We start from the raw sequence: 25966 nt of genomic DNA, 5'->3' as shown, positions 1-25966 counted from the left end.
TGGATCTTCGAGCTGAGATGATGATGATTGAACTTTCTTGAGTTTAGCTCTAGTCCTTCTGATTAATGCTTCTGGATTTTCAAGATAGTTATCTGGAAGGTCAAATTTGGTCATTCATTACCCTGCATATGATATACAAAAATAGACAAAATACAAGGGTAAGGCTGTATGAGTTGAGAAATGATGGTTCTCGATCACATTAGTGGATGCAGTGATAGCTCATTTTCCTTTTGGTAGCTTAATCAACCTTTCCCGACAATGGTGCTAAAAATGCTTGTTGACACTTCTAACACCACTTAACTTCTAGGTTGTCATCCCTAGCATGGCGCCAGAAATGCTGGTACTAATAAATGCAAATGCTCCTCTATAAATAAATATGAGATATCCGCAAGCGCATAGATAATACCGATGTAGCATTTTAACCAGGAGTAATCCAGGTATCGTTATTTACATTTTTACCCATGGGAAGGGAAAGCTAAGGATATTGAGCATCACTGCATGTGATAATGGAGAGTATAACCATGTCTTTGTCTATCTCCTCATATAGGGTAAGTCACAAGATAATATATATAATAATAATGAATAACAAATGATAAGTAATTGGCCATATAATAAATGATAAACATCTCAATAGAATACTCCTAGTCTACAGCACTAGCATGGTATTAGGATGATCTACGAGGATAAATCCTATGATATTCTAACTACAAGTCAAAGCATACGATGATTAGTGCAATCATACTTGGCAATCATGGCAAGACAAGTGCATATCTACACATAGGGATATTATGAAGAAAGATCAAGAACATAGCAAGTCTATCTTGATAATAATAGTTGTACTCTACAGAAGCCATATTCGGGGGGTGGACTATATAAGACTCAACAGTAGTGTCACACCTGCGATCTACCACACGACCCAAAATATAGGGTGCAATCATAGACAAATACGGTATAGGCACCATGCCTACACAATATCGGCCACTCACCCATAATATCAATGAGCAAGAGCTATACGATCCTATGTTTAAATATAAAACTAATCTAACTATGCGAAGCATGTAATCAAAGTAAACTAAGAACATTATAATTAAGAATATAAGCAAATAGAGCAAAGTCATATCCAATATAATAGAATAGAATATAGTCATATTCATATCTAGATGAATAATTCAAGAACGAATACAAGATAGGAGAGATTACAAGGATTTACTGAGCAATACTCTTGACGGATCCAGAACCAAGCTGGTGCTTGCCTCCTTCTAGTTCTAATCCTATGTAGCTATGCTCTAAACTATGGAGATCTAATTGAGATGGTGGCTCTCTAGCTTGATCAGATGATGAATGACTTATTGAATGAATGGAATTGCCTCAAACCCTAGGGTCTGGCCTTGCTTATATAGCCCTGGCAAATTAACCTCGCCCCTTGGATCAAACCAACCTTAATGGATGATTAATATTGATCCTCAATGATGGTGGCGGATGGATCCATGAGACTGGCCCTCATTGGCTGAGGGGGGAGGGCGGCCACCCTAGAGAGGTGGGCGCCCACCCTGTCTCTGTGACAGGTGGGCCTCCCCTTTTGTGGCCCTTCTTCCCGTGTCTTCTAGAGTCTTCTAGTGTATGTGTAGGTGTTTATCTCTATGTAAACCTTACATGTGGACCTCCATTGGATATTTTCTGATAACCCCCTGCAGAAATAGAAATTCACCAAAACTTGTGGAATTCTATCAGTATAAACCCTATATCTAGATGGTACTTGCAATTAAGTCTTTTCTCATGTTTCATTGACGGTTTAAAATAACACTTATCTGCCATCAACATTAGTCTTCTATGCTATAGAGAAATTGGATTTATCATTTTAATTAGCATAGAAGATGATGTTTCCTTATTGTTCACCAAAAATTCAAGGCTTAATAAGGTTAATGTAGATAGCTGCAAAAGTGTTTGCAGAGCATCTCAAACCTTGACTTGTCTCTATGAATGATCTCATGACTTACCCATTGAAATTTGAAAATCATCCTGCAGGGGTTAGTCCATATGCACATCCAAATTCTACCTAAGTATGTTTTTGGTTCAATAAACAAACTTGACACCATGTCTCATTTGATTAAGGAAGGCTATTTAACCTAAGCACCATGCTTAATTTAAAGAGCCTATGGTAGTATGAATTCTTTACCCCCAAACCAAAACATACTCATAACAGAATAAGACAGCATGATGATATGAACAAGATTCATTTAATTAGAGGCAAGAACTTGAATGGTGAAACCAAGGAGGATTTTTTTTCTTTTTTTTGTTTTTATGACTTAGAAAGATGAGCAAGGCATAACAAGAAAAGACAAGGTAAGATAACCAAAACCAAATTAAGCAATGAAGCAAGATATGAAGCATTCAGAGAAATCCACTCCCCCACGCTTGGATTTTGCAACATTTGATAATGGGCAAATCCATGTTTAGGTGGTGGAATTTTCTTTGAATGTGCTTCATTGTTACCTGATGTTTGGTTGGGTTTACCTTGTGCTTGATCCATCGTTCTTTTTGTTCAAACCTGAAATGGTTAGTAACAAAAATACCCGAAGGAACAATTCTACAATTATATCCTTAAACTCATTTTACCAAGTCTCTTTATTTTGTTTTCACGAAAAAGGGAAATGCTTTTTATAATTTTTTTAAATTGAACAAAATAATGAATCAACGGGTTATCTCCCAGAAGTGCTTGTTTTAGGACAAATGCTCATCCTTAGGAATTCTACAAGTTGCATCTTATGATGGCGAAGCGGTTTCCCCTTCAATGCCAACATCCAAACCTGTCTGTAAGGCTCATGCCAAATGACTATGAGATTTGCAATGTTTATGATAAACAAAAGCATCCACAACCATCCTTCTAAACAATTTGCGAACAAGGATTGGGAGATGGTTGTGGCTCTCGTAAGAGCAAGTGGCACTGAGCACATTGAACTCTGGAGACTCCAAATGTGAGCATGAATCTTGAGGAGGTTCAAAAGAGAAGCTTTCATGCTCATCTATTGAATCGTTCCTATTAGACTCCAGAGTTGGTGCTCCAAGAATGTTCATGGCATGTGGGTTCTCTTTCTCAAGAGATGCATCATGCCGGATCACAATTGATTCTTGACCACTGTTAAGCACAACGTGTTGATGGATAGAGGGACAAGGCTTAGGTTTGAGTGAGGGTGATGATGGACATTCTATTTCACAAAGATGAAAAGTAGGCATAGGTGAAACGAACGGAGATATGAACTTCACCTCCTCGAACGGGTTAAGGTTGGAAGGATGCTTTGCCATTGGAATTTCTAATCGATCGATAGGAGTGGCAAAAGTAGTTTCTCCCAACACATCATTAAGGCTCCCATGGGAAGGTTTTTCTTGGAAAAGATTTTCAAGAGGGTAGCCTATGAGAAGATAAAAATTGAGGATGGAAAAGATATGGAAGTCTAGAAAAACCTCGGTCTCATCTAATTTGATCGGCACAGCCTTGGCAATCCCACAGCACTCGAAGATGAGTCCCGAGGGACTTCAAAAGAGTTTGTTGGTCGAGACTAGTGGCGTGTTGCCCAATAGAGTTTCTACAAGGAACTCTAACATGATATTAGCCTCAACAACATGATTGTGATGGGCTTCTACGATAGTTCCCCTTAATGAACAAGGTATGGTCGTGGACGGTGAACGAATCTGAATTGCTTTGGAAGAGCGTTTCACTTCCATTAACCATTCTTTGGGTGGTTCCATTTGGGGAAAGCTTCCTCAGAAAGATAGGAAAGATGAGAGAGAGGAAGTGTCATAGGCTTCATGTGCCAGAAGTGGTTTCGAGGTGTTTCCATAATCCTCGAATTCGATAGCGAACTCCGAAGAATGAATTACTCCTTTCTTTGGTCTTCATGGTTTAGGTGAGGGCTCGTGAGTCAAATCTAAGGATAAGTCAAGGACAGGGTTGGATTTGACTGATGAGGGGTCTGCCCGAACCACGGCTGTGAAGCCAGGGTGGAGTTCGTAGCTAGATAAAGGAATTTGTTTTATAGAACATGGTGGTTCAAGGAACTCACCCTTTGAAGAGTGATGGAGAGAGATGGATGTGTGGTTCATGATGTGGAAAGGATAAAAAGAAAAGAAAGATAAAATAAGGATAACATGGATGACTCGATTCTAAGTTAAGACAGCTACCATTCCCCGACAACGGCGCCAGAAAGCTTGTTGACACCTAAAGTGGCAAACAGGTAAAACCGCAAGCATACGATTGTCAAGGTAGCCTTCACCGGGAGTATTCTAGGTATCGTATTTTCCTCAGGGAACGCGAAGTGAATTAACTAAGGATCAAGACTATCCTATGATGATACAAGAGAGCCTATGGAATTTGGGTAGAGAGGATCTTTATAGCAAAGATATCTGGTAAAGATAGCAGTTATATGGGGTGTAGTCACCCACCTGCTTGCAAGAGGCACTAGCCAGACAGTAGGGAGTGAAACCCTACCTAGACATGACTAATATTTTACTAGAGCCTGACCGTTTAATAACTTGCCTACAACATGTGGTGGACTACAAAGGCTAGGATTTAGGGCTGTCACCACCTGCTAGCTACCACTATCTATCCGTGCGACAAGCGGTCTACACAGGTAAGAGATAGTCTAGACACCACGTCTACACTATTCTTACTACTCTAACCTTGCGCCACTAAGTTCCCTTAGCGAAGCTAGAGCACTCTACCGAAGTAAAGTGATGTACAAGCAAGACAAGCTATATAACTACTAGCAGAGACAGAATATCAAATACTGTAAAGAACTCGGATGTATTACTTACTTGAAGATAGCATCCGCTGAGGTACACCTTGGAGAAGACTCCCGACAGACCCAGGGCTTTCTCTAGAAGACTTCCCTCACTCTCCCTCCTTGCATAGCACTACAGCAAAGCTTCACTAAAGCTACTAAGGAGGGGTTTACTCTAATGTGTCATGAAGTGAGAGTGGGAGTCTAGAGGGGTATTTATAGCTAGGGGTGGAGTAGGGCTACTCCGGCGCCACGTCAGCGATCCCCGTGAAGCTCCTTCTTAGCCCTTGGATCCAACCACCATCCAAACCGCCTTAGATCAATGTATAGCAATCACCCTTGCATTCCACCTGCTTGTAGAAGGTCGGTGGAGAAAGGCGGTGGCCAGAAGCCCCAAGGGCAGGTCGGCCGACCCCTATGACAAGTGGGGCCAGGCCACCTTTGCTCATTATGGGCCCCACATGGCAGGGAGTCAAGGCCACCTAAGGACCACACCATTTGGTGCTATTCATAGGTCGGCTAACCCCCTCTTAACATGTTTGGGGTCCCTCCTTCTTCTAGAAGATGGCCCCACATGTCATAGACATGGGTAGCCATGCAATGGATGAATTGACCCGTTGGTTCTCTGAGTGGTGGGCCCATGGATCCATGTGCTAACCATCCTAGCTGTTGACAAGAAGCACAAGCCAGTATGCACGGTGGAAATCAACTTGGGATGGTTCCCTTGGATCATGGTCCAAAGGGGAGGCTCATAGCTCTCCATTGGTTGTCGACTGGACCACCTAGTGAGCCCGTTCTGGCTCAACTTTGGCGAGAATCCTTCTCCTGCATAAAGAGTCTCAAGGTACATGTGGAACTTGTTATTTGATAAAATATTCTTTTGACATGTTGTTTCACCCTTGAAACTGAGTCTGTTGACAGTGTTTTGAGCATGTAAAATTATGACACTTTCACCGTCAACAACGGGACCTGATGATCTTCCTTACCCAGCATCACCACCCACCGATCATTTTTGTAACCCACCACCATCCCCACCTACAGAGCATCACCGTAGCCCACCACCACCACCATCCCCACCTACGGAGAATCACCGTAGCCCACCACCCCCAACATCACTGGAGCATCACCGTAGCCCACCACCACAGTCACCAATCAATAATCCAATTTCCCCGTACAAAGAGGCATCACCACACATCTTGACACCATTGCCGCTGCAAGATCATGCACAAACTCCGACACCAGAGGCAACTAAGAAGAGCCATGACGTTCCTCGAAAATGGAAATTTCCAATCCCAAAATTGGTTTCGCCATACGAGTCGAAGAAGAAACCAAAACATGCAGGCAGATTGAAGTTTTTGTCTGGGATTGGAAACACCTGCAAATCTGTTAGCTTTACAAGTGATTAATAGATGCCCAGAAGAAGGCAAAGAAAGCACCACCAAAGGTCATAACCATTAGGATTCCATCGGCAAAGGATTACGTAAATGTCCCCAAAGTCTATGTGCCGGGCGGGCCTCTACTACCTTGGAGAGAACTCCAGAAGGTTCCAGGTCAAATGGAAAGACTGCATGACTGGTATATGAGAGCCTCTGCTGCTGGTATTGACACGATCAGTGTATCTATACCACCAGAGGTTTTTACTACTGAAAGGCACACGGCTATGTTTTCCTTGAAGGACATACAATTGTTGTTTCGCCTCGAGAGACTCGATGTGCAGCTCATGACGGTGTGGTGCCTGTAAGTGTCACTCGTACACCAACATGTGTTATTATGTTGTATCAAGTTTCAATCTCTAACTTGCATGTGTGCTTTGCAGAATGCAACATGATGATCAAGTGAGGCATTATGGTGAAGACTCGACTGCTCATGAAGACAAAAGGGTTGGGTACCTCCACCCATTGAGAATATGCGAGAGTCAGCACACATTCCGAGTTGAGGATGATCCAAATTTGAAGGGCAAGACCGAGGAAGAAGCTGCGGTGATAAAAGAGGCGATGAAAAAGAAATTCAAAACCGAATACACAAAATACTTAGCACGCACCTTCTGTCAATTTAAAGACAGGAATTGCATAGTGGCCCCATACAACTTTAAGTAAGTGTGAATTTACATATTTTAGATTAATAATTTCAATTAACAAAATTATTGTCTAAAGACATGTATCACAATTTGATTCGTGCAGAGACCATTGGATCCGTGCATTGATTTATCTAAGGGACGGAAAGGTGCTTATCCTGGACTCATTAGATTATCCTAAAGAAACTTATATGGAGTTCTTGCGACATATAGAATGGTAAGTCGAGATATGCATAAGTACTCTTTTCGATATCTACAGGGCATGGCGGTATTATAACTTGTGCATTTTCCCGATATCTACAGGGCATGGCGGTACTATAAGTTTAAGGGCCACAAGTTCGACCCATCACGAAGATGGACTCCAATGACCATAAATCACAATTGGCCGGTACGTATTTATAAATGTATTTTTAGTACATATGGACGATGTAGCAACTAAACAACATCTTCCCCGTTATGTAGTGCCACAAGCAACCATACGGCTCGGACCACTGTGGCTACTATGTGTGCGAGTTCCTTAGAGAGAATGGATGATACATTAGGAACCCTGACCACACGGTAATACAATAAGTTTTGACATTAAAGATGAAAATGCACTAGTCAAAATGTCTGACGATTATAAACTTTCTTTTTTAGAATTTTACGACAGAGAAGCGCATGCACATGAACAAAGGTGGTCTTTACGCCATATGCGCGGACATGTGCTCATTCATCATGAGAGAAATTATTCCATGCAGCAGGAGATATCATGATGCTACTAGCGAGTTGGCAAAGCCAGAGAAGAGATGGCTAACAGAAATTGAAAAGCTCAATCTAAAGAGAGAGGATTACTAGAGCATCAATGGAACTTAGTGGTTAGGAGCAGAAAAATTTGAAGTATATATATGTATATATTTGCATGGTTGATGTATAATGACTTATGTTTGGTGCATGTGAATACTATATTTGATGTATGTACATTATGATATAATGAAACTAAATGTGATAATTGATGTATGTTGGTATGTACATTTGGTGCAGTTGTTATACTTGAACACGATCCAATAGGGTTTAGTTTCGATATAAATCTAATTGGGAAAAAATGGCGGAAAATTGAATTTTCAAAAACTTTGTACTAACGGTTGTTTAAGAAAACCGCCAGTGTAAAATGATTATCACTGGTGGTTTTCTTATGCCAACCGCCAGTGTCAAAGGTGATTTTCACTGACCTCTCCCACTGGCGGAACTCGGAACTGCCAGTGGAGATGGGTTAGCGACCGCCAGTGTAGTATAATTCTGTAGCAGTGTTGGGTCCATCATGTATGCCATGCTATGTACACGTCCAGATGTAGCCTTCGCCCTTAGTGCTGCAAGCAGATACCAATCAAGCCCAGGAGAGGCTCATTGGGTGGCCACAAAGAAAAAGAATATCCTAAAGTACTTGAGAAGAACCATGTATATGTTCCTGGTCTATGGAGGTGAGGAAGAGCTCGTTGTAAGTGGTTACACCGATGCTAGCTTTCAAACCGACAAGGATGATTCAAGATCGCAATCTAGTTATGTATTCTACCTCAATGGAGGAGCGGTGAGCTGGAAGAGTTCCAAGCAAGAAACGGTGACCGATTCCACGACGGAAGCCGAGTACATTGCAGGTTCTGAAGCTGCAAATGAAGCTTTTTGGATTACAAAATTTGTTTTTGAGTTGGGTGTGGTTCCTAGCGTCTCTAGTCTAGTGGACCTCTATTGTGATAATAGTGGTGCCATTGCGCAAGCCAAGGAGCCTATATCACATCAGAAGAACAAACTCATACTATGACGTTATCATCTCATCCGAGACATCGTTGAGCGAGGTGATGTGAAGATATGCAAGGTGCACACGGATTCAAACATTGCTGATCCATTGACAAAGCCTCTCTCACAGCCCAAGCATGAGGCGCATATCAGATCTATGGGTATTAGATACTTGCATGGTCAAGATTAGTGCATGTGAGAGGTGTGTTGCGTCTATGTTTATGTGTAATTGAATAAAATGTTATTTTGTTCCTTGGATAATCATCATTACATTGATTGGCAAGTGCGTGACTTCTCTGTGAAATTTTTTGTATTACTTATGATATTATCCTAAATGATCCCTAGTTCCTTATCATTATGTGGGACAATAATGATACATGAACTAGCACATGTATTGATTGATGATCACGTTTCACAGATCATGGATATGGATATTAAATCAATAATGTGGACACATGTTGGATAACATTGTGTTTGTATTGACCCATTAATAGACTCTGCTGAGATGTTATTTGTTGTGCCACTGGTTGTTGTCTTATATGATATACGTTTGGGATCCTTAGACCTGAGATCATCATTGATTCCCAGAATGTGTAATAGCACACTTAGGGGTTGCCGAACGCTACTCCGTAACTGGGTAGTTATAAAGGTAGCTTTTGGGTATGCTATAAAACATGTCATGGGGTGTGAGCGATCAAAATGGAATTTGCCCCTCCTAATAACGGGAGAAATATCTCTGGGCCCCTCGAGATAGTTGGATTTGGAAGTGCATGGCCATGCCAATGTGATTAAAGAGTTAATCACGATGACTAATAGTTAGTCATGATAAATCCACTATTTGATCGAGTGAATGGTCGAGCTATCATAGGGATGGCACGTATCTCGCCTTGAGCTTGACTGATATCGTGAGGCAAAGGGATTGGTGTATGTGTATATCAAAGGTTCAGCCGATATGATCTTTATGTGTGCTTGGGAGTCAATATGTGCTGCTAGGTGCCGCGATTGATTTGTGATTTGAAAAATGGTTTTCGTATCACTGCCATGTACATGTGAACCTAACGGGTCACACACTTAACGGGTTGGAACATCCAGGTACTTATATATGAGATTGTCTCTAGTGCAAGTGGGAGATTGTTGGATATGTGCCCAAGAGACAATACGGATTTGATCCCTACGTGTGGGCCATACAGATATTGATCCATGAGGAATTAGAACACTAATGAGCCTTTAACGTAATGGCCCATTAGCGGATCTATATATATGTGGAGGCGGGGCTAGGGCGCACACCCCAATCCACCAGTCCGAAACCCTAGCCGTGCCGCCGGTGCTAGCATACCGCGCACGGCGTTCCACCCCTGAACATGTGGATACCGCGAGGAGGTGCTGCTGCTGTTACTGCGGTGCTGGACGACTGGACGAGGAGGAGACGTGCTGAACGTGGAGGAGGCTATGTATGACAACTTCCTCTACATCGACGCGCAATTATATTGGATCGCGCTCCGCCTGCGCGTCTAGTCGTAACGATCCATGATCCGCTCTTGCAAGGTTTTCTGGTTGAACGGTAGAAATTGTTTATGCTATCCTAGCCTACCCATTCCCCAACAGGGTCTACCTAGCTGTTGTGCCGCTGCCCTCCCCACACCATGCCACCACCACGACGCCGCCATCGGGTAGCCGCGCCACTGTGCGCTGCCACATGCATTCCCGGCCAACGTGATCGCGAAGCACAACACTGGTGCCAGGAGTAGTGGTTTGTAAGTAGCAAGGATGCGGAATGGGGTGGACGCGGTAGGCAAGAAATATTCTTGCATGCTTTTCTTATTTAGTATATACAAATATTGATATTTTATTCAGCAATATAATAACATAGTACAAGCTGCATGCAGATCGAAGCTGAGGCATTATTCACTCATATTTATAGCACTTGGACACCATCCACGATGGATTTATGGATCCATCATTCTCCGTGTACGTTGCCACGCCATGGCGCAGCACTACTAGCTACCAATCCACGTCTTATTTCCAGCAAACACGTCCGTACGAAGCATCATCATATGTTGTGCTGTCCAATAATACTAAGGCGCCTACACTGCAGATACCTCCTCCCTCCTGTGGGGGCAAGAGGGGAACTGGAGTGCACCATTCATGGGTCCACGTAGATCCCAATTGCGTCCAGATCATCTCCAGAGCGCCCAAACAATCCTTGGATACTGCCGTTGTTCAGCACCGGGATGTCAAAAGAAGTTGTGCCACCACCACCATACGGCCCATATTTGTTTGTATTACTAACAAATGTAAGCTCTTTTATAACAGTATCACCCCAAAGGTCGCCGATTTTCCCGGAGATCTTCGTCAGGTACTCCCCAGCCTTGAGTTCAATCTACACAGGACACGGAACCATGGTGGATTATATAGCCTCAGAAGTATAACTGATATTTTTACAAAGAAATGAAATTATTTTCTATTTTTTCTCGAATTTATAATGGGTTCTACCAAATATTTTCAAACCTTGATAATTAATCAACATATCCAAACATATCATATGAAAATCGTCCCTAGTTGACCATCTAAAATACTTCTATGTTTACTTTTTAATAAATAATTAGAAAACTTGACGTCAAATATTTGAAACAATATAATTAAACACCCCCAAATGATAACTATTTGGAACTCTCACTTGTGACGTCGGCAATAATCCTACTCTTTGTTCGTTTTGGACAGTCTCACAGTCGCCTTTATATGCCTTTTTCATCAATGGATGTTTTTTGCGTGGAATTCGTAAACGCATGGTAATAGAACTACTGAAAACAATTTAGAACGTTTTGCATGAGAAATCTAATAATTAATATAATTTTAATTATATGACGAGCCTTAATACTTTTGCATAAATTTATTATCAAAGCATTAAAGCTAAGTTAACCTTGTTCAAGTGCGTGATGGTTTTTTCATCGTTTTTTTGTTCAAAAATATGTAAATAGCAAAACTCGGGGTGGCAACATTTAAGCTCAATTAGCCATTCTTCTGTTGAAATTTTCATAAGTACAATGATTACACTCTCATAAGTTTATAACTTTTGTAAGGACGAAAACGGATTGAATCGGTTAAGCATATGAAAATTGGGATGGTTTTTGCAATAACATCTGTTAGGTGGGTGTGGGCATTTGCTACAAGACAGGCTACGAGGGTGGATCTCAAACATCAAGTGACATATGGGATGATTTATGCAATTTTCGCTATCTAAGTATTAATGTTTGACTGCACTCATTCTTCAACAACATCAGAACGGAATGAGTTGAGAAAGAGCATTTACACACCTTATTTTTTAAGCCTTCAGTGGTACCCCATGGGCCCTCATCATAAGTATTCCCATCGCTTGATGTGTAAGAGAAGCAAATCCCGCGTACGCTGGGTGTGGATGAATCCATTGAGTTTGCATAGACAGTAATACGGAGCAGCTTCTTCGGAGTTTTCTTGACATCTTTATTGTCGCCACCATTTCCACCCCATGGCCCAATCTTAGCAAGCTTACTCTGCATTAATAGAATACACCATTAATCTTGCTACTGGCTATTGCCAAAGAATAATTTGTTTTTATGTCGAACTTGGAATAGATTCTACCGAACTATGTTTTACTTTTTCCTTTTCTTTTAACAAGAGGCTAAAGGGAAACTTAAAGGAAAACTTCACGGACCATGTTGTGACCCTATGAAGAATATCTGTGGATCGGAAGAGTACCGACTTTGCGACTCCAATTCAGAGTAACACAGAACCCTCTATATATAACAAGCCAGCCCTGTGACGTGTCTAAAGCTTTTAACATCATCCAATGAGCGATAGAGTGAATATATCCCTGCTAAAAGAGAAAGATATAAGGAATACCAACATATGGTAGGCATATTCTATGTCTGCCAAAGCTTTTTAACATCATCCAATGAGCGATAGAGTGAATATATCCCTGCTAAAAGAAAAGATATAAGGAATACCAACATATGGTAGGCATATTCTATGTCTACTGGCCACTTCGCTTTACTATAATAATATACTCCCTCCATGTTGCATGCTACGACGACTCGGATGTAGGTTTTTCTAATTAGTGTTTAGTGTCCACTGCCACACTTCAGGTGTCACTGGATCTCCGAAAACCTTTCTAGCCAAGCTGTTCAGCCAAATCCAATCGACTTTCAAATAAATCAAGCTGAAATTTAAATCTTCAAATAAATTACAAACCAAACCTTGTGAGGAGAATTTTACTTCAAAAATCGTATCAACAACCCATCCTGGAAACAATTTTACTTGAAAGTACATCTCATAAAAGAATTTTGGAGATTTTTCCAAGATTTAATCATTTCTGGAAGTATCTCTAAAAATTCAAACAAGGTGTATTAAGTCCCGAGTTTCTCAAAAATTTATCCACAATCTATAACTCAAATGCACTTGAATCAAAAGTAAAGTTGGAGAGCATGTTCTGTTCAGTTTACCCAAAAAATTCATAATTTTTTTGGATCGGAATGCATTTATTTTAGTTCAGGAAAAACGCTAATAAGCAATGCCAGAAAAATCCGTGCAAATTTCCAAAGCCGCGGGCCCACTCCAATCATTGATGCCGTCGGCCCTCTCCTTCGCGCTGGCTGGGCAGCTTGGGTGGTGTTGCACCATGTGGCCACTGCTGATGGGCGAGCTCCCGCTCCCCCTCGCTCTGCCGACCGACCGCGCCGCCTTAGAAATGGCTCCGGTCAAAAAATCCTAGTACCCATCCCCCATTCCTCGATCCTGAGTCACTCCTCCTCCATTGTCGGTTGAGACAAAAGCTCGCCACTGCACCGTCGCTGCACCCTCCTCCCACCCAAGCCAAAATCACCGAGAGCCTTGTCATTGGTTAGTGGAGTTCCCTCAGGACAGCATTTTCCCTCCCCAGCAGTGGGCAAGTGGATCAAACTCTTTCTTTGAGGCTGGCCACGGACCTGTGGGCACCTTGCCGCAAAATCACATCGCCACAGTGAGCCCCAGGCGCGCTGATACCTTCTTGCATCGTTACTACACATCCTAGTGCACATACCTGACCCATCGTGCTACTACACATCGCCACGGTGCTACTACACATCGCTACTACACATCCTAGAGACTTCAATTATTTAATTGTAGACTGGTTTGACGCTATTCAGAGGAGGCTGGATAAAAACGAAGGAATTCCCTTTGAGGAGACAATAAAATTGGCAGAATCACATTCTACTAGTGAAGAATGTAAAGATTTTGGTCATGTTGGCAAGAACTGCCCCGAGGATATCAAATTGCTCAATTATATGAAGAAGAAAGGATGAACACTAACTAAATCACTAAATAAGCAATTATCTGCACAAATAATCAACTAATTTTAATAAGTATAAAAAGCCTCATACCTCGAAGCAGCCGGCGAGCGGAACGAGTCGGCGGCCGGCCGGGGCAGTCGGTGCAGGGGCGGAGCCCGGGCGGCGGGCGGCCGACGTGGGAGGGTGGCGCGGCGGGCCAAGGGGCGAGCAGGGCGGGCCGCCGCGGCCCGGCCTCAGGGCGGCCGAGGCCAGGGGCGGCAGGCCGCCGCGGTGGGCCTAAGGGCGGGCCGCCCACGTGGCCTAGGGGCGGCCGGGCCGGGAGCCGTGGCCGGGTCCGGCTGGCGGGGCCGGGGCGGTGGGCTGACCGGCGTTGGATGGCGGCGCGGCGGGCGGCATCGGTCACGGCCAAGGTCCCTGCCACGTGGGCCTCCAGAGCTCGGCGCCAAGATCTACGGCTGCCGAGCTCTGGCACCTACGTGGCAGGGACCTCGGTGCCAAGATCTTTGGCGCTGAGGTCCCGGCCACGTAGGCGCCAGCTTGGCTGCCACGTCCAGGACCTCGGCGCCAGCGTAATTGGCGTCGGGACGTGTTAGCTCGGCGCCAAAAGCGTTGGCGCCGAGCTCTAGGGTCTATTTCGGGAATGAAAACTGTTAGGGGTCTATTTGTGAAAATCTTACGAAAAAAGGATTAAAATGAAAAAATTCGGGGTAGCTCGTCCCGGCAACCACCCAACTCTGCCACGACCCTTAGGGAGTGGCGAAAAGGAACCAAGCCTTGCCAAGCTTGCCATCCCGGACACAGGGCAACACGTCGCTCTGACCTCAAAAATACTAAGGAGGCGGCAGTCACCTCGGTCTGGTCAGGCCCGTCCCTGTCACGTCGCAGGAAAAAGACAACACTGCCCACTGCGATAATGGACGACACAGTAAACCACGGTCCATGTACGGATCGACGAGACCCATGTACGATTGACACCCACCATGGGATGAGAACCGCGACTAAGGCCTCGGCTCAGAAGCCAACTAACTGTGTAGATAGGGTGTGGTACAGGGTTAGCCTCGTCTGCACCTGTGGCCGGCTAACTACACGATGGACGACAACAGTGCCCAAGAAGATGCACAGTGTGGTCGGCTAGCTACCCGAAGGATGGGACGATGCGTGTAGATACTAGGTCAGGTGGCGTGCTTCCGCGTACATGACAGGAGCATAGATCATGCACCAGTGCTGTACTTGTAGGTCATAAAGTACAACATGTTTACAGACTTTCAGGATGCAAAATAATTTTGTTTAGATCCGTAAAAGTAAAGCTGTAAATGTTATATCGGATGTTTCGTAGGATGTCGAAAGGGGTTTTCAGATAAAAAAAACTAATTACACAACTCGCCTGTAAACTGTGAGATAAATTTATTAAGACTAATTAATCCATCATTAGCATATTTATTACTGTAGCATTTTAGTGTCAAATCACGGACTAATTAGGCTCAAAACGTTCGTCTCGCAATTTATACGTAAACTGTGCAATTAGTTTTTTATTTGGCATGTTGGCAAAAAAAAGGTTTTTATTTTGTCTACATTTAATACTCTATGTGTGTGCCACAACATTCGATGTGATAGGGTGTAAAGTTTTTGACAGGTAATGTGTTTAGATGGCGTAAAGTTTTTGATTTGGGTGTCACATCGGATATGTCGGCACACATTTGAAGTATTAAACGTGGATTAATTACAAAACAAATTATAGATTTCGTCTGTAAACTACGAGACAAATTTATTAAGCCTAATTAACCCATCATTAGCACATGTGTTACTGTAGCAGTTTATTGTCTAATCCCCTACTAATTAGGCTCAAAACATTCGTCTCGTAATTTACAAGCAAACTGTGTAATTAGTTTTTTATTTGGTATATATTTAATACTCCAAGCATGTGCCACGACATTTGATGTGACAGTTTTGGAATGTAAAGTTTTTGGATCTAAACACAGCCGCAATTTGCTAGAAAACAAACCGTTATTGACATCTCCATCAATCAAACCAAATATTTAAACTTTCTCTTGATTTTTTTTTGTTTTCTTTGTTTTAACGAGTGTTGGCATGTTTAAATCACAAGGAATTCTGCACGATACATGTACAACGTCTAAGAACAGGTACAATAATTCATGTCAGCTTGGCTTAGCCACCTTAGCAAAATCCTAGTCCTAGGTGGAGAAATGAGAAATGAGAAAAGAGAAAAGAGGAGAAAGAGTAAATTCTGTCGTCAACTAGCTCAACTCGCAAACCGAGACACCAAGCGCCGAGCGTGCCACTGCTTGTCGCCAAGCTAGGCGCCTCCGCACATGAATTGTGGACCCGTGGCTACACTTGGGCTTTGACCGGCGGCCAATGCCCAGCCTACCCACGCCGCGACTTTCCGACTGGATGATTTCTGCGGCTGATAAGCTGACTGGTGCTGTTTTGTTGTGAGAGAAAAATGTTATACTATGGTTGATAAGCTGGGTTGATAAGCGAACAGAGTCGCTGCGCCTACCCTCACTAGCACCAAAGGCTACAGCCAGCCGTCGCGCCTACGCCCAATCTGTCCGTTATCAGGGCTACAACTGGTCTCTTGCTACGCTTGGCTTTCCCATGGTGGAATGACGGCGCCCGCTCCTAGACAATGGATGCCCAGCGCCTGCTCATTCTAAAAAAAAACGCCTGGCGGATGAGATAAAGTGAGCAGAGATGAATCTTAAGAATGAGCACACAAGGACGGGTACTACTAATGCTGGGTCTCACATAAATAAAAAAATATTTTTAGAATTTATGAAGAGACTAATTATTATATAGGTAGCCTCTTGAGTTAGTCTCAACATGATATGGCTTGGTATAAAGCCAAGAACTTGTTCGCTTGAATTTATTTCGGCTGATTTTAGTTATTTCAATAGTATTATGTAAGAGTGAATAAGCTAAGAAAAGCTAAAAGTAGCTCAAGCGAACAAGCTCTACTATTGAAACAACTAAAATCAGACGAAATAAAGCTTATTGGTCTTGCTCTAAGTTTTATAAAAAAGGGACTTGCTAAAATCCAGTCGTCTGGGTTTTTTGAAAAAACCCAGGCGACGTCCTGGACCGTTGGATGAAGATCCAACGGCCAGATCTGTTTCTGTGTGAATGCAACTGTCATTCTGTCTCTGTTTCTGTGGCTGTGTTCAAACGGGTCCGTGAATTGCACCCACAAACCAAACCAGCCACCTACCGGACCCGCAAAAGCTAAACGGGTGCAAACTCTGAAACCCGGTATCTGATGTCTGTGTTATTTTGGACCGGTAAATCAAGTCTGTTCTCATTTTGGGCCACATTATAGTTATCGGCCCAATAAGCCAAACACACTGGGCCAAAAAAAAGAAAGAAGGACGTAAGCTACCCCTGCTCTTCGTCGTCTTCTATAGCTGCCCCCTGCTGCAAGAAAGGAACAGATCGGTGAATGGCAGATCCAGAAAACCATGAAGAAACAGAGACTGACCATCCGAGAGAAAAGATGAAGAAACTGGACCAATTAGAAGATCAGGGCAAGAAAAAGGTACTTATCTGTAGATCTGTCCTCTTCTACAGCACTTGTATATGTAGCATCTGTACGATCTGTCCTCTGCTTGTTGATCTGTACGATCAGTCTTCAACTTCATGTCTAGGGCCACCTCTGAACCTCCAGCATTACTGCCCCCATTCCTTCTATCTTCTCAGTTGATTTGTTGGTGTAGTTGTGAAAACTAATATGTAGGATCTGTAGGAATCAAAGGTACAGAAAATTCACTGGACTGGTTGCCACAATTTTTTGTTTTGACTACAAGATCCCTAGACAGACAGATGATGCATTTGTACTATGAACTGATGCAATTGTAGTAGAAAAAAAGCCACAAATCATGATTTAATCAATGGGACAAATTGACATTTTGGGTGCAATAAGCAACAACTAAATTGAGTGTCAACTAGGTTGGAGCATCCCTGAAATTTAAGGACAAGTCAATATCCATACCCATAATCCAATCTTTTTGTTTCCCATACTGGACAATTCACTACTGACAAGTTAAGAATCAAGTAATCTAAGACATCCAGAGTGAATCAACACTCCACCTTATCTTATTTGTACAGATCAAACAGACAACTGACTTTATGCAAACAATAAAACAAGATTGGCCATCACTAGCTTTCAGTAAGTTGCAAATCAGAGTTTCAACAAGTAGCGATTCAGACTGTACAATAATCAGATAACTACTTTTACACTCTGTAGCAGACCAAATACACAATTATGAGACACAAGCAGAGAGAACAAAATTCAGTCAATAAGGAATCAAGCGTCAAGGATAAGAAGAACATGGACTGTGGTGTGCTGCAGGGACATAAGTCACTATGAATGAAAACATTCTCACACACCTCCATGCAAACTAAGAGTGTGCTGTAACTAGGGAAACAAACTCATACTGAAAATCTATAACTGAAACTAAGAAATTACCTGATCACCTAGAGTCCTGTCCTGGCCATCACCTTAACAACAGCAAGCTTTGCACATGGATGTCAATACTGCACTTGTAGAAAAAGCATTATGAGAGTTATAAAGCTGAATCAGATCTTTTGGTGCGAAAAATGGTTCTTCTAGGACAACTATTGATCATAAATAAACTCAAACTGAAACCTAAGACAAAGCATGGTCAGGGCTTTCAAAAAAATATGAAAATACCATAGAAACAAGAAAGATAGCAAGTCAATTTTTTTTTGAAAATACTAGCACAACAGAGGCATTTGGGGAGCACCAACCCCTAGCTTGGCTTTGTGCTGTTGTACATGTTACTTGTGTGGAAGAGCCCCACACTTGGCCTTTGCACATGTACTGGCGCTCCACAAAATCAATACTTTGTGGTGGTCAGATTTGGTTAGTCAATCGACAAGATGGGATGTAACAAAACAAGGACAAACACAATAGACAAAACTTATATGGAGTTCTTGCGACATATAGAATGGTAAGTCGAGATATGCATAAGTACTCTTTTCGATATCTACAGGGCATGGCGGTATTATAACTAGTGCATTTTCCCGATATCTACAGGGCATGGCGGTACTATAAGTTTAAGGGCCACAAGTTCGACCCATCACGAAGATGGACTCCAATGACCGTAAATCACAATTGGCCGGTACGTATTTATAAATGTATTTTTAGTACATATGGACGATGTAGCAACTAAACAACATCTTCCCCGTTATGTAGTGCCACAAGCAACCATACGGCTCGGACCACTGTTGCTACTATGTGTGCGAGTTCCTTAGAGAGAATGGATGATACATCAGGAACCCTGACCACACGGTAATACAATAAGTTTTGACATTAAAGATGAAAATGCACTAGTCAAAATGTCAGACGATTATAAACTTTCTTTTTCAGAATTTTACGACAGAGAAGCGCATGCACATGAACAAAGGTGGTCTTTACGCCATATGCACGGACATGTGCTCATTCATCATGAGAGAAATTATTCCATGCAGCAGGAGATATTATGATGCTACTAGCGAGTTGGCAAAGCCAGAGAAAAGATGGCTAACAGAAATTGAAAAGCTCAATCTAAAGAGAGAGGATTACTAGAGCATCAATGGAACTTAGTGGTTAGGAGCAGAAAAATTTGAAGTATATATATGTATATATTTGCATGGTTGATGTATAATGACTTATGTTTGGTGCATGTGAATACTATATTTGATGTATGTACATTATGATATAATGAAACTAAATGTGATAATTGATGTATGTTTGTATGTACATTTGGCGCAGTTGTTATACTTGAACACGATCCAATAGGGTTTAGTTTCGATATAAATCTAATTGGGAAAAAATGGCGGAAAATTGAATTTTCAAAAACCTTGTACTAACAGTTGTTTAAGAAAACCGCCAGTGTAAAATGATTATCACTGGTGGTTTTCTTATGCCAACCGCCAGTGTCAAAGGTGATTTTCACTGACCTCTCCCACTGGCGGAACTCAGAACTGCCAGTGGAGATGGGTTAGCGACCGCCAGTGTAGTATAATTCTGTAGCAGTGTTGGGTCCATCATGTATGCCATGCTATGTACACGTCCAGATGTAGCCTTCGCCCTTAGTGCTGCAAGCAGATACCAATCAAGCCTAGGAGAGGCTCATTGGGTGGCCACAAAGAAAAAGAATATCCTAAAGTACTTGAGAAGAACCATGTATATGTTCCTAGTCTATGGAGGTGAGGAAGAGCTCGTTGTAAGTGGTTACACCGATGCTAGCTTTCAAACCGACAAGGATGATTCAAGATCGCAATCTAGTTATGTATTCTACCTCAATGGAGGAGCGGTGAGCTGGAAGAGTTCCAAGCAAGAAACGGTGACCGATTCCACGACGGAAGCCGAGTACATTGCAGGTTCTAAGCTACAAATGAAGCTTTTTGGATTAGAAAATTTGTTTCTGAGTTGGGTGTGGTTCCTAGCGTCTCTAGTCTAGTGGACATCTATTGTGATAATAGTGGTGCCATTGCGCAAGCCAAGGAGCCTATATCACATCAGAAGAACAAACTCATACTATGACGTTATCATCTCATCCGAGACATCGTTGAGCGAGGTGATGTGAAGATATGCAAGGTGCACACGGATTCAAACATTGCTGATCCATTGACAAAGCCTCTCTCACAGCCCAAGCATGAGGCGCATATCAGATCTATGGGTATTAGATACTTGCATGGTCAAGATTAGTGCATGTGAGAGGTGTGTTGCGTCTATGTTTATGTGTAATTGAATAAAATGTTATTCTGTTCCTTGGATAATCACTACTACACAAATGAATATGCACAGCGTTGCACTTTTGCACTCCGTGGCGGGCATCTATTTTTGCCCGCTGCGGTAAATCCCACGATTTACCGCGGCGGGCATTTTTTATTTACCGCAGCGGGCACTTTTGCCCGTCACGGTAAATCGATTTACCGTGGCGGGCATCTTAATATGTCCGCCACGGTAAATACCCTATTTACCGTGGCGGACATCTTAAGGTGTCCGCCACGGTAAATCGATTTACCGTGGCGGACATATTAAGATGTCCGCCACGGTAAATACCCTATTTACCGTGGCGGACATCGTAAGGTGTCTGCCACGGTAAATCGATTTACCGTGGCGGACAACGTTAAAAGCCCGCCACGGAAAAGGACTAGGCCCATCAGGCCCAAGCTGGCCCGATATTCGTCTACACGTATATATAGGTACACTTAGGCGCTGTGGCTCTGCCTCTGACGCAAAGGCCAGCACTAGCGTGGCGGCCGGCCCTGCCCCCGGCGCGACGGCCCCCACCGGCGTGCCGTCCCCTGCTCCCTCGGACACCGCCGCCTGCCCTGCTCCCTCCGACGCGGCCGCACCGGTGAGCTCTCCACGAAGGCTGACGGCGAGCTGCACCTCCACGCGCGGCCGCGGGATGCCCCCTCCCCTCGAGCCGGCGAGCTGCTTCTAGAGGAGGCGCGTCCTGCATCTCCCGGCGGCAAGGACCGCCACAACAAGGTGGCGGCGGAGTCTACCACGGCGTCCCTAACGGATCTGGCCTCACCACGGCGGTGGCCTTCCTCCCTCCCTCTCCATGGCGCGGATTGACACGACGCGGATCCACGACGGCGGCCTTCCCCCTCCCTCCTCACGGTGGCGACGGCTGGGGCGTCCACGACGACGACGGTGACTGGGGCCAGATCCACGATGGCTGGGGCCAGATCCATGGCGGCGGCACCTGCTACGGCGGGGATCCACGGCGGCGCGGCGCGTGGAGGTAGGTACAACACTTCCCTCCCTCTCCCTCTTCCTTCATCTCCCTAGCTGCGGTGGTGGGCGGATCCGGTGCGGAGGAGCTCCCTGGCCGTGGTGGTGGGCGGATCCAGCCGGTGCGTCGGTGGGTTGGGCTGGGAACGTACGGGCTCGCTGGCGGGCTTGAGAATGGGCTCGCCGGCGGGCTCCTGGGTTTTTTTTGTTTTTTTAATGATTTACCGCGGCGGGCGTCCTAATGTGCCCGTCGCGGTAAATCAATTAACCGCAGCGGGCAAAGCGGCCCGCCGCAGGAAGGCCACGATTTACCGTGACCTTTACGCGGTGGCGGACGCGTTTGCCCGCTGCGGGAAAGCAAATTCATCCGCCACGAAAAACGTTTCTGGTAGTAGTGAATCATCATTACATTGATTGGCAAGTGCGTGACTTCTCTGTGAAATTTTTTGTATTTCTTACACTGGTAGAGAACAGAGCTTTACTCTCGGTGAGGAACCCCCTCTAGTCCCGGTTCCCCACCCGGGAGCAAGCATCCGGGACTAAAGGGGGTCCTTTAGTCCTGGGTCAGGAACCGGGACTAAAGGAGGACCTTTAGTCCCGGTGGGTAACACCAACCGGGACTAAAGGTGCCTCCTGACATGCCACGATGGCTGGTACCTTTAGTCCCGGTTGGTAATACGAACCGGGACTAAATGTTTTTTTCTTTTTTCTTTTCTTTTCATTTTTTGTTTTCTTTTCAAAATAGGTTTTCGAAGTCATATTGTACGCTGCTAATTATACATTTATACGCGCGTATAGTATGTTTCGGTTCAAGCACAATAAATGTATTAAATCACACAATACATGCATAGAAATATATATATATATATATGCATGCATGCATCATATATATATTTACATGCATGCATGCATATGTGTATTTTACATTATATTATTTCATGTGCATATATTACAAAAAGATTGCATTACAGTTGTTGTGATATAACAAGTTTTTTCTCATCCTCTAGCTTGGCTTCCATGACAGTGTTGGGTCGAAGTAGAACTCGTCCTTGGAATCGATGACCTGCTCAATAAAAAATCCGGCTATAGACTCTTGAATTGCTTTGATTTGGTCTTGCCGTATGACCTTTTCCTCCAACCATCGAGTCTACAGGTTTGAATTAAAGAAAAATAAATTAATATATGTACATATATATATATATATATAAAGACATAGTAACACAATCAATAATAATAATTAAATGAATATATAGTGTATTTTTAACGTACTTTTAGTCTCTCTGTAGGAGTTCTTTGGAAGACTACCTTGATAAACTTGCAAACATAGTAACCACAGTAGTTGTTCCCCTGTTCCTGCCTCAGACACCACTTTACGAGAAAAAGATTTGTCATCCAATCTGGTGATCCGGTGAAAGCTATATGTTTAATTAATAAAGATGATGCGATTTAGGGGACTTACTTTCAAAGGGATTACATTCAGTGGCGCTTTTCATTTTCCCATGTGTTGCTTCTCAATAAAGGTTTTCCAAACACTGCCCAATAAAAAATTTGCCACGTCATCAGATATAGTTAATCATCATGTTTGTGTGTATATATAGTTGCTAGAGATACCGAAATTATATCTGGATAATATCTATCATATCTTGGTAGTCTTGTCGTGGTTTTCTCATCGAGTCATAGATTATCAAGTGACTTTTCACCAGATCGATGTCCATCAATATCCAGTGATTGCTGCATGTGTTTATAGGATATAACGCATAACACTCATTAATTAACTAGAATCAACATATGAGCCATTAAGGATGATCGACATTATTAACACTCACTTGAAGTTGTAGGGAAAGAGTATATCCTTCTTGTGGCGTTGGTTCACTAAGAAGTTCATGAGGTTACTCTCTGACTCAGACTTCCAATTAGTCTTTGGAGTAACTGGGTCTTTGAATACTATATGGGGATCAACAAAACCAATTTCATTGTAGCCTTCCTTTCTGAGCTCTGTCATTGTAAATCTGCATATATATAGTAATTGTTAGGATAATTTATATGCATATACACACATATGATGAGTTTAATAATAGATCGAAAGAATTATTACTTACAGGCAATAGCAGCTAATGATAACTTTGTCCAGAGAGGTCAGGTGGCATAGTTGATGAAATTCTGCAAAGTCAACGTACATAACATCATCGCCACGGAACCAATGTTCGTCTCTAATTCTGACACCAATGCAAAAGTCTCCACCGGTAGACGTCTGCATGTACCACTTGTTTAGCAGGTACATTTGCGTCCCTAGATCAGATAAGGCTTGAGGGTTGTATAGACTCTGGCCTAGTACAAATTTTTTCTTCCAAATATCAACCTCCGCCGCACTCTCAATGTTTCCATCACCAAACATCTGGTAAAGGTCGAGACCAGTCTCATCAATAAATTCACCAAGGTGATCCAAATCGACATCCGGAGGTATGTTTGCCTGATGCATTAATCCTAAATTCGTACCATATTCATTATCAACAACTAGCGGGGGGACTAATTGGTGCGCTTGTTGTCCGAGTTGGGCAACTCCTTTCCCTGCCCGCTTCTTTTTCTGTGCCGCCTCAATTGACTTGGTGAGAGTGCGGTCATAGTCTGATAACGTTGATTTGGACGGCTTACGAGATTCCCACTATTGTTGCTGGTAAGAAGCCACCCTTTTTCTTAGAATATCTGGAGCTACGAAGAAGTACGGTTTTTTTGGGACCTCCAATGGCTTTTTGGGACCTCGAACATTTTTACTCTTCGTTGTAGTTGTTGATGTCGATCCAGAGGGCTACAAAACATAAACATTATTTTTAATGTCATGAGCACACATAAGACATATGATAATATATATAGCTAATAATAAAAAATATATACTTGGCCAATATGTTGTTGCTCATTTTGTTCAAGAGCTAAGTACTGACTCCCGTCATCTGCATCCTCTTACATGTTATTTTTAGCACCATCATCGCCGGCAACTTGAGTGCTAGTGTTGATCAAATTCATCATCAACTCCTCCTCATCCATGTTTCTCGGGTCGGCCATCTAGCTTCAAAAAACAAAACCAATATATAGTACGTCAAATCTTTGCTTACATGCGTAAAATCTTCCGCCGTATAAACCCTAAACCCTAAACGAGTAGGTTTTGACGGGTGAAGGTTGGTTTGTATGATAAGAAGAATCAGGAAGCGAGTAGGTTTTGGCGGCGATCCTGCCTGAAACAAAAGGGGGGCGTCGCTACGCATTAGGTTTTATTAAACGGAAAATAGCGAGCCTCGCCTGAAAGAAAGGGGGCATCGTTGCGCATCAAGTTTCTGAGAACAATAAACGATGAGCATCGCCTAAAAGAAAAGGGGGCGTTGCTACAAACCAAAGTGACAACAAAATCGCACTGCATCCTGACTCGTCGAGTAAACAGCTCCAAATAATGTTTACAATGATTGGAACCCTCGAAGAGGTTCACAACAACACGCCAAATTTACAACAAAACCACTTCAAGCACACTCTTCATAGACTGAGCTATATCCTTCATAGACTCAGCTATATCATCCACAACCACCTGCAAACCAACCTTCACCCACCAAAAATGATCGAACGAGGGCGGCGTAACCCTAAACCCTAGGGCAAACGAGGGCGGCGGTGCTCCGCCGTATAAACCCTAAACCCTAGGGCGAACGAGGGCGGCGGTGCTCCGCCGTATAAACCCTAGGGCGAACGAGGGTGGTGGTGCTCCACCGTATAAACCCTAGGGCGAACGAGGGCGCTGTATACACTAGAATTTTTTTTGATCTGTTCCTTTGGCGCTTTCTTTCTTATAATAGTTAGCATGACAGAGAATAATGCCCATCTAAACGCATGCACGTAGGAATAAAAGAAAACATGAACAACATGTATGTATGGTTACCATGATCGTTGCCTAAAACATATGTACGTAGTGTTTCATGCATGGAGATCGATGGTAGGATTGGAGCAAGCACAACCGTATATATGTTTGTACACATGGGTGAATGAGGGCGACGGTGCTCCGCCGTATACATAGAAACGCATGGGCGAACGAGGGCGGCGGTGCTCCGCGACATATATATACATGCATATGAATACAAATGACGTATATATATGTGTCGGCGCGGTGGCCGATGTGCTGACGATGACATATATGATTCGCCAGTAACAATCAAGGAAATGATTCGCACGCCGCAGCTTCGAGAGGCCACCTACCATTACCAGGATGTGGATGACGGCTCCCAGGCGA

At 43.3% G+C, this 25966-nt stretch overlaps 2 long non-coding RNA genes across 3 annotated transcripts; one reads left to right on the top strand and one right to left on the bottom strand.

Annotated features, from left to right (window-relative positions):
* Positions 1 to 10413: 10413 nt before the first annotated feature.
* Positions 10414 to 12422, bottom strand: LOC136551060 (uncharacterized). The gene is made up of 3 exons (XR_010782432.1): positions 12314 to 12422; positions 11937 to 12152; positions 10414 to 11002 (listed from the first exon to the last, which is right to left on the bottom strand). It is a non-coding gene; the product is annotated as an uncharacterized lncRNA (long non-coding RNA).
* Positions 12423 to 17385: 4963 nt separating this feature from the next.
* LOC136551059 (uncharacterized) lies at positions 17386 to 19620 on the top strand. Of its 2 annotated transcripts, XR_010782430.1 has the most exons (5): positions 17397 to 17481; positions 18824 to 18916; positions 19003 to 19087; positions 19162 to 19257; positions 19336 to 19620. It is a non-coding gene; the product is annotated as an uncharacterized lncRNA (long non-coding RNA). The 2 variants fall into 2 exon arrangements; XR_010782431.1 differs by lacking the exon at positions 18824 to 18916 and having other exon boundaries at positions 17386 to 17481.
* The last annotated feature ends 6346 nt before the right edge of the window (positions 19621 to 25966 follow it).

The sequence above is a fragment of the Miscanthus floridulus genome, chromosome 4 (genome assembly GCF_019320115.1).
Source record: "Miscanthus floridulus cultivar M001 chromosome 4, ASM1932011v1, whole genome shotgun sequence".
Classification (NCBI taxonomy): Eukaryota; Viridiplantae; Streptophyta; class Magnoliopsida; order Poales; family Poaceae; genus Miscanthus; species Miscanthus floridulus.
This window is presented reverse-complemented; position numbering and strand designations above follow the sequence as displayed.